A 7500-nucleotide genomic window follows, 5' to 3' on the forward strand; every position below is an offset into this window, starting at 1 on the left:
GCTTCCTTCCTCCAGGCCAACGGCTTGTCAAATTGCCCAGGACGGGCTCCATGGCTCTTGGGCAGTCGTCCCCCGGGCGTCCGCGGCTCCATCCCTGCCGACGGCATGCAAAAGTGCCCAGGACGGGCTCCATACGTCCCGGGCAGTCCTCCCCCGGGCGTCCGGGGCACCCATCTCCAGGAGGCCAACAGCATGGCAAAGTACCCGGGACGGGCTCCATGGGTCCCGGGCAGTCCTCCCCCAGGCATCCGGGGCTTCCATCTCCAGGCCAACGGCAGGTCAAAGTGCCCAGGACGGGCTCCACGGGTCCCTGGCAGTCCTCCCCCCCCGGGCGTCCGGGGCTCCCTTCCCCAGGCCAACGGCATGTCAAAGTGCCCAGGATGGGCTCCACGGGCCCCGGGCGTCCGGGGCTCCCTTCCCCAGGCCAACGGCATGCCAGAGTGCCCAGGACGGGCTCCACGAGTCCCGGGCGTCCGGGGCTCCCTTCCCCGGGACACCGGCTTGTCAGAGTGCCCATGACGGGCTCCACGGGTCCCGGGTATCTGGGACTCCCTTCCCCGGGCCAACGGCATGCCGGAGTTCCCAGGACAGGCTCCACGGGTCCCGGGCGTCCGGGGCTCCCTTCCCCGGTCCGACGGCTTGTCAGAGTGCCCAGGACGGGCTCCACGGTTCCCGGGCGTCCGGGGTTCCCTTCCCCGGGTCAGCGGCATGTCAGAGTGCCCAGGACGAGTTCCACGGGTCCCAGGCAGTCCTCCCCCGGGCGTCCGGGGCTCCCTTCCCCGGGCCGTCGGCAGGTCAGAGTGCCCAGGACGGGCTCCATGGGTCCCGGGCAGTCCTCCCCCCGGGCGTCCGGGGCTCCCTTCCCCGGGCCGACGGCAGGTCAGAGTGCCCAGGACGGGCTCCACGGGTCCCGGGCAGTCCTCCCCCCCGGGGGTCCGGCGCTCCCTTCTCCAGGCCGATGGCAGGTCAGAGTGACCAGGACGGGCTCCACGGGTCCCGGGCAGTCCTCTCCCGGGCGTACGTGGTTGTCCGACTGATTCGGGCAGATGTGCTTTTACGAACCTGATCGGAATCGGCCCAAATAATAATAATAATAATGATAATAATAATAATAATAATAATAATAATCCACATTTGTAAGGCGCACAATCACCCGTAAGGGTCTCTAGGCGCTAGGGGCCGTCGGGAAGATTAAGCAAGCTATTGCCCAGAGTCACATGGTGCTGGGCTAATCTGCGGCCGGTGCCGGGGATCGAACCCTGATCTCTGGGATGCTCGAGGGTTACTACGCGCTCTACAAAAACCTTAAATAAAAAAATGTCCAGATTCCGGAGTCAGCCGCCCTAGCCGCGGCGCCAGCTATTTCCCAGAGTCACCTGGTGCTGGGCTAATCTGCCACCGGTACCGGGGATCGAACCGTGATCTCCAGATTCCGGAGTCAGCCTCCCTAGCCGCGGCGCCAGCTATTTCCCAGAGTCACGTGGTGCTGGGCTAATCTGCGGCCGGTGCCGGGGATCGAACCCTGATCTCTGGGATGCTCGAGGGTTACTACGCGCTCTACAAAAACCTTAAATAAAAAAATCTCCAGATTCCGGAGTCAGCCGCCCTAGCCGCGGCGCCAGCTATTTCCCAGAGTCACCAGGTGCTGGGCTAATCTGCCGCCGGTGCCGGGGATCGAACCGTGATCCCCAGATGGGGATATCCCAAAAATCTGGCATGGATACGGCCCGCCAGGACAGGTTTGGGCACCCCTGATATAGAGGCAGTCAACGCGAAATCTGCTGGGTTCGATTCCGATCCGTGTCAGAAGGTCCGTAGGAATCTGTCGGGCTTGGGAGTCCGTACAACAGGGGTGCCCAAACCTGTCCTGGCGGGCCGTATCCATGCCAGATTTTTGGGATATCCCCATCTGGTGATCACGGTTCGATCCCCGGCGCCGGCGGCAGATCAGAGTGCCCAGGACGGGGTCCATGTGACCCGGGCAGTCCTATCCCCTGGGTGTACGTGGTTGTCCGACATGTCGGTCGGATGTGCTTTTACGTACCGGATCGGAATCGGCCCCCATAAAATCGTACGTAAAGTATATAGCAAATCAACCTGAAATCTGCTGGGTCAGAAAGGGCTCGATACCGATCCGTGTCGGAAGGTTAGGAGTCCGTACGAATTTGTCGGGACGGCATGGCAGAGTGCCCGGGATGGGCTCCATGGCTCTTGGGCAGTCGTCCCCCGGGCGTCCGGGGCTCCATCCAGGCCGACGGCATGGCAGAGTGCCTGGGACGGGCTCCATGCGTCCCGGGCCTTCGTCCCCCGGGCGTCCGGGGCTCCATCCAGGCTGACAGCATGGCAGAGTGCCCGGGTCGGGCTCCATGGTTTTCAGGGTGGTCCTCCCCTGGGTGTCGGGGCGCTCCAGGCCGAAGGCATGGAAAAGTGCCCAGGACGGGCTCCATGCGTCCCGGGCATTCGTCCCCCGGGCGTCCGGGGCTCCATCCAGGCTGATGGTATGGCAGAGTGCCCGGGTCGGGCTCCATGGCTTTCAAGGTGGTCCTCCCCTGGGTGTCTGGGGGCTCCAGGCCGAAGGCATGGAAAAGTGCCCAGGACGGGCTCCATGCGTCCCGGGCACGGGCACGGGGACGGGGACAGGGTCGGGAGAGTCCAGGCAGCTTCACTTCCGTGTCCAGCCATCTGATCGCCCAGATTCCCTCGGCCATCTGGTCGCCCGGATCCCCCCCCCCCCGGGCATCTGGTCGCCCGCAACGCTTTCCTATGGGGCGACCAGATGGCCGAACTTCCCTGGAAGTCCCGATGAGGTGCCATTCGCTGCCCGGATCCCAGCGAGGGCTCCAGGAGGTCGGGTACATTCGCGCCTTGGGTCCCCTCTGTCACCTCGCGTGCACAGATTACAAGAAAAGGGGGTAATTTTCCTCCGGATTACTAGGGAGAAGGGTACGCCCGGACACCCCTCCGAGGCTGGTGGTTCTCTGCCATGGGGACCAGATGGGCTATGCCTGGGCAACACCTCCCTAGGCCACCCGGGGCTTCCTTCCTCCAGGCCAACTGCATGTCAAATTGCCCAGGACGGGCTCCATGGCTCCTGGGTAGTCGTCCCCCGGGCGTCCGGGGCTCCATCCAGGCTGACGGCATGGAAAAGTGCCCAGGACGGGCTCCATGCGTCCCGGGCATTCGTCCCCTGGGCGTCCGGGGCTCCATCTAGGCTGACGGTATGGCAGAGTGCCCGGGTCGGGCTCCATGGTTTTCACGGTGGTCCTCCCCTGGGTGTCTGGGGGCTCCAGGCCGAAGGCACGGAAAAGTGCCCAGGACGGGCTCCATGCGTCCCGGGCATTCGTCCCCCGGGCTTCCGGGGCTCCATCCAGGCTGACGGCATGACAGAGTGCCCGGGTCGGGCTCCATGGGTCCCGTGCAGCCCTCCCCCGGGCGTCCGGGGCTCCCACCGCCAGGCCGACGGCATGTCAAAGTGCCCAGGACGGGCTCCATGAGTCCGGGACAGTCCTCCCCCGGGCGTCCGGGACACCCATTTCCAGGAGGCCAACGGCATTGGCAAAGTACCCAGGACGGGCTCCATGGGTCCCGGGCAGACCTCCCTCGGGCGTCCGGGGCACCCATCTCCATGAGGCCAACGGCATTGGCAAAGTACCCAGGACGGGCTCCATGGGTCCCAGGTAGACCTCCCCCGGGCGTCCGGGGCACCCATCTCCACGAGGCCAACGGCATTGGCAAAGTACCCGGGAAGGGCTCCATGGGTCCCGGGTAGACCTCCCCCGGGCGTCCGGGGCACCCATCTCCATGAGGCCAACGGCATTGGCAAAGTACCCAGGACGGGCTCCATGGGTCCCGGGTAGACCTCCCCCGGGCGTCCGGGGCACCCACCTCCAGGCCGACGGCATGTCAAAGTACCCAGGATGGGCTCCACGGGTCCCGGGCATTCCTCCCCCAGGTCGTCCGGGCCCTAGAGCTCCGGTGGTCCAACCTGCGCCTGAGGCCCAGCCGGGGTCCAAGAGCCCTGCCTTGCGTGGGCAGGCAGTCAGGAACCCTACCGCGAAGGCTTGGGATGGATGGGGAGCTGGGAGTCCTTTCGATCCCGGCCCTCTGGTCGCCCGCGATGCTTTCCAATGGGGCGACCAGATGGCCGGGCTTCCCTGGAAGTCCCGATGAGGTGCCATTCGGCTCCTGGATCCCAGCTAGGGCTCCATGAGGTCGGGTTCTTTTACGCCTTGGGTCCCCTCTGTCACCTCGCGTGCACGGATTGCAAGAAAGGGGGGTAATTTCCCTCCGGATTACTAGGGGCAGGGTACGCCCGGACACCTCTCCAGGGCTGGTGGTTCTCTGCCCGGGGGGACCAGATGAGATATGCCTGGGCAACACCTCCCCCGGGCGTCTGGGGGCTCCATTCTCCGGGTCAACGGCATGGCTCAATGCCCAGGACGGGCTCCACGTGTCCCGGACAGACCTCCCCTGGGCGTCCGGGGCACCCATCTCCAGGAGGCCAACGGGATGGCAAAGTACCCGGGAAGGGCTCCACGGGTCCCGGGCAGCCTTCCCCCCGGGCGTCCGGGGCTCCCACCTCCAGGCCGACGGCATGTCACAGTGCCCAGGACGGGCTCCATGGGCCCCGGACAGCCCTCCCCCCGGGCGTTCAGGGCACACATCTCCAGGAGGCCAACAGCGTTGCAAAGTACCCGGAAAGGACTCCACGGGTACCGGGCAGTCCTCCCCCGGGCGTCCGGGGCACCCATCTCCATGAGGCCAACGGCATTGGCAAAGTACCTGGGAGGGGCTCCACGGGTCCCGGGCAGGCCTCCCCCGGGCGTCCAGGGCACCCACCTCCAGGCCGACGGCATGTAAAAGTGCCCAGGACGGGCTCCATGGGTCCCGGGCAGCCCACCCCCGGGCATCTGGGGCACCCATCTCCAGGAGGCCAACGGAGTTGCAAAGTACCCGGGAAGGGCTCCACGGGTACCGGGCAGTCCTCCCCCGGGCGTCCGGGGGCTCCCTTCTCCAGGCCGACGGCATGGTTCAATGCCCAGGACGGGACGTCAAGTGGCCAGGACGGGCTCCATGCGTCCCGGGCATTCGTCCCGGGACGGGGACGGGGTGGGGAAGAGTCCAGGCGGCTTCACCTCCATGCCCGGCCATCTGGTCGCCCGGATTCCCTCGGCCATCTGGTCGCCCGGATCCCCTCGGGCATCTGGTCGCCCGCAACGCTTTCCTATGTGGGGGACCAGATGGCCGAACTTCCCTGGAAGTCTTAATGAGGTGCCATTCGCCTCCCGGATCCCAGCGAGGGCTCCATGAGGTCGGGTTCTTTCACGCCTTGGGTCCCCTCTGTCACCTCGCGTGCACAGATTGCAAGAAAGGGGGGTAATTTGCCTCCGGATTACTATGGGGCAGGGTATGCCCGGACACCCCTCCAGGCTTGGTGGTTCTCTGCCATGGGGACCAGATGGGATATCCCTAGGCCACCCGGAGCTTCCTTCCTCCAGGCCAACTGCATGTCAAATTGCCCAGGACGGGCTCCATGGCTCTTGGGCAGTCGTCCCCCGGGCATCCGGTGCTCCATCCAGGCCGACGGCATGGCAGAGTGCCCGGGACAGGCTCCATGCGTCCCGGGCCTTCGTCCCCCCGGGCGTCCGGGGCTCCATCCAGGCTGACGGCATGGCAGAGTGCCCGGGACGGGCTCCACGGGCCCCGGGCGTCCGGGGCTCCCTTCCCCGGGCCAGCGGCATGTCAGAGTGCCCAGGACGGGCTCCACGGGCCCCGTCATCCGGGGCACCCTTCCCCGGGCCAGCGGCATGTCAGAGTGCCCAGGACCAGTTCCACGGGTCCCGGGCAGTCCTCCCCCGGGCGTCCGGGGCTCCCTTCCCCGGGCCAAAGCATTTCAGAGTGCCCAGGACGGGCTCCACGGGTTCCGGGCGTCCAGGTCTCCCTTCCCCGGGCCAACGGCTTGTCAGAGTGCCCAGGACGGGCTCCACGGGCCCCGGGCGTCCGGGGCACCCTTCCCCGGGCCAGCGGCATGTCAGAGTGCCCAGGACGAGTTCCACGGGTCCCGGGCAGTCCTCCCCCCGGGTGTCCGGGGCTCCCTTCCCCGGGCCAAAGCATTTCAGAGTGCCCAGGACGGGCTCCACGGGTCCCGGACGTCCGGGGCTCCCTTCCCCGGGCCAACGGCATACAGGAGTGCCCAGGACGGGCTCCATGGGTCCCGGACGTCCGGGGCTCCCTTCCCCGGGCCAACGGCATACAGGAGTGCCCAGGACGGGCTCCACAGGTCCCGGTCGTCTGGGGCTCCCTTCCCCGGGCCAACGGCTTGTCAGAGTGCCAAGGACGGGCTCCACGGGTCCCGGTCGTCTGGGGTCCCTCCCCCGGGCCAACAGCAGGTCAGAGTGCCCAGGACGGGCTCCACGGGTCCCGGGCAGCCCGCCCCCCGGGCGTTCGGGGCACCCATCTCCAGGAGGCCAACGGCGTTGCAAAGTACCCGGGAAGGGCTCCACGGGTACCGGGCAGTCCTCCCCCGGGCGTCCGGGGCTCCCTTCTCCAGGCCAACGGCATGGTTCAATGCCCAGGACGGGCTCCATGTGTCCCGGACAGACCTCCCCCGGGCGTCCGGGGCACCCATCTCCAGGCCAACGGCATGGCTCAATGCCCAGGACGGGCTCCATGGGTCCGGGGAGGCGTCCCATGCGCCTCCGGGCTTGGGAGCCCCGGCTGGGTCCAGGGGCCCGGGCGGGCCCCGGGTCGGGTGCTCCGGCCCTGGTCCCTGTCTCCCAGCCTACCGCACTGCCAAGGGCCTAGGAATGGGTTCCGTTGTTCCCGGGGAGCCTCCCCTTGCTTGGCTGGGTTCAGGAGCAGTGGCTAGGGCCCCTGAGGGCCCGGGGAGGGCGGCCTCCCCACCCCGGGCTCTGTCCTTGGTCCTGCTGCGTGGCAGGGTGCCCGGGACGGGGTCCGGAGGGACCGGGGAGGCGTCCCATGCACCTCCGGGCTTGGGAGCCCCGGCTGGGTCCAGGGGCCCGGGCGGGCCCCGGGTCGGGTGCTCCGGCCCTGGTCCCTGTCTCCCAGCCTGCCGCACGGCCAAGGGCCCGGGAAGGGGTTCCGATGTGCCCGGGGAGCCTCCCCTTGCTTGGCTGGGTTCAGGAGCAGTGGCTAGGGCCCCTGAGGGCCCGGGGAGGGCGGCCTCCCCACCCCGGGCTCTGTCCTTGGTCCTGCTGCGTGGCAGGGTGCCCGGGACGGGGTCCGGAGGGACCGGGGAGGCGTCCCATGCACCTCCGGGCTTGGGAGCCCCGGCTGCGTCCAGGGGCCCGGCCGGGCCCCGGGTCGGGTGCTCCGGCCCTGGGCCCTGTCTCCCAGCCTGCCGCACTGCCAAGGGCCCGGGAAGGGGTTCTGATGTGCCCGGGGAGCCTCCCCTTGCTTGGCTGGGTTCAGGAGCAGTGGCTAGGGCCCCTGAGGGCCCGGGGAGGGCGGCCTCCCCACCCCGGGCTCTGTCCTTGGTCC

Source organism: Lissotriton helveticus, chromosome 8, assembly GCF_964261635.1.
Source record: "Lissotriton helveticus chromosome 8, aLisHel1.1, whole genome shotgun sequence".
Lineage (NCBI taxonomy): Eukaryota > Metazoa > Chordata > Amphibia > Caudata > Salamandridae > Lissotriton > Lissotriton helveticus.